Genomic DNA, 2,500 nt, shown 5'->3' with positions numbered 1-2,500 from the left:
CTTTCCTTACAACAACGTGTAACCTAACCTAACCTAACCTATGTTGTACCTTAACCTAACCTATGTTGTACCTTAACCTAACCTATGTTGTACCTTAACCTAACCTATGTTGTACCTTAACCTAACCTATGTTGTACCTTAACCTAACCTATGTTGTACCTTAACCTAACCTATGTTGTACCTTAACCTAACCTATGTTGTACCTTAACCTAACCTATGTTGTACCTTAACCTAACCTATGTTGTACCTTAACCTAACCCATGTTGTACCTTAACCTAACCCATGTTGTACCTTAACCTAACCCATGTTGTACCTTAACCTAACCCATGTTGTACCTTAACCTAACCCATGTTGTACCTTAACCTAACCCATGTTGTACCTTAACCTAACCCATGTTGTACCTTAACCTAACCCATGTTGTACCTTAACCTAACCCATGTTGTACCTTAACCTAACCCATGTTGTGCCTTAACCTAACCCATGTTGTGCCTTAACCTAACCCATGTTGTGCCTTAACCTAACCCATGTTGTGCCTTAACCTAACCCATGTTGTGCCCTAACCTAACCCATGTTGTGCCCTAACCTAACCCATGTTGTGCCCTAACCTAACCCATGTTGTGCCCTAACCTAACCCATGTTGTCCCCTAACCTAACCCATGTTGTCCCCTAACCTAACCCATGTTGTCCCCTAACCTAACCCATGTTGTGCCCTAACGTAACCCATGTTGTGCCTTAACGTAACCCATGTTGTGCCTTAACGTAACCCATGTTGTGCCTTAACGTAACCCACGTTGTCCGCTAACGTAACCCACGTTGTCCGCTAACGTAACCCACGTTGTCGCCTAAACCTGCTCTGTAATTGTTATACGACTCGTTCAATTAGTGTAGTGTTGCCCACCCGCAACCCTCGCAATATAGTTCGCTACTCGCACTGCCCGCTCCCCTGTGTATCGCTTCATGTTAAACACCTTGCAAGTCTTGCTGACTTTCCACATGCTCCTGCTGTACACTGTAATGTGGATGGCAGCAGGACGTACATGCCGCCCCCCCCCCCCCCCACCCCTCCCCACGTCCCCACGTCCCCACCTTGCCCCCTGCCTTCGCAAGCTGGTTGGTGACAAGTTTGCATGTTCAATGCCCTTCGCATGCGACGTACGCAGGCTACGTTGTGGTGCGGCCTGTGTCAACTGTCCGCTGATGTCGTACGCGTGAACCACAATCTGTACTGCACATTCGTCCTTATGTACTGAATGATACATCGTGGCACATGTGTGACCGTACAACGACTGCGCCCAAAAACGGCGGACCATACAGTGCAAATATTGTGCACGCAGCTACGTGTCGTCTCCCTATGAGAGCTGGATTGCAGTGTGGTACGCCATAGAGACGTGTGGGAGGAACGGACGCCGTGGATGGCGATCAGCATGAGCTGTGTGTTGATGTATTCGGACCTAGTCGTCTCTCCTCAAACACCGTGATAGCATGGTGCACCGCGTTCCATATCTGCGACATGCTACAGAGGCCGGTTGACAGTCGTTCGAGCAATGGACATCGCATACGTACGGGGGCCACCTTCCACGTATTGTCTAGGCGTGCACATTTTGTTGCGTGTATGTGGGCAGACGTAGTGTGGCGTGACACCTGACACAGGCATGCAATAATCGTTGAAGTTGCTAATGGCGATGGACGCCTACGTTTTCTGGTGAAGTTACGCAAATGAAGAAATGGTAACCCGTTGTGGTGCGGTTGTTCTCGCTAGGGGTGAATCGGTGATGGCGACGATAGGTTGAGGTACTAACCGGTTGTTCCAGCGATACCCACCATGCCGATGAAACTGAACGGCATCTGGGTGTGAAGCGATACGCGGTGGTGGCTGGGTGGGACCGTCCCCGGCCGGTGAGGGGGCGCCTCCCGGCGTGCTGGCCGCGCGGTGCGTGGGCGCACGCGCTACAGCCGGCTGGTGGGGGCGGCCAGTGGCAGGCGCGCCGGCCGACGGACGCGGCAGGCGTCGCAGCTGCGCGCCGGCGCACCCTGCGCGCGGCGCCGTGCGGCCAAAGTAGGTCCTCGCGGGCCCGGTGCGAAGCGCGGTGGACATCTTCAGTGTGCTGGTCCGATTGAGGACTGTGTGCGTTGAGGATGCGCCGCCGCCCGGCGCTCGGCGCCGCGACGCCGTCTGCTGCTCGGTCGCCCCAGCGGTTCTCGCTGGTGGTTTGTATCGCAGCTGTGCGGATGTGTTGGCGCGTGCGCTGTGCTGGGAGAGTTCGCTTCGGCACCCAAGTGGGGCTTTTGTCCTTCTGTGGCGCTGGCGTTGGAGCTGCCGGTCACCGTAGGTGGCGCGTGTTGTCTCCCGCCGGCAATGCCACGACAGCACGCTCCCGGGCCTCTGTCGGCAGCGGCAAGCTCAGTTGGGAGCACGGGTGGTCGCACCGAAAGCGTCTACTCGCCTAACTCCGGGCGATTGCGCCTCTCTCGAACCCGACCAAGTACTTGGGACGGCGCT

This window comes from Schistocerca piceifrons, unplaced genomic scaffold (assembly GCF_021461385.2).
Source record: "Schistocerca piceifrons isolate TAMUIC-IGC-003096 unplaced genomic scaffold, iqSchPice1.1 HiC_scaffold_171, whole genome shotgun sequence".
Lineage (NCBI taxonomy): Eukaryota > Metazoa > Arthropoda > Insecta > Orthoptera > Acrididae > Schistocerca > Schistocerca piceifrons.
The sequence above is the reverse complement of the archived record's forward strand: the minus strand, read 5'-3'. Positions refer to the sequence as shown.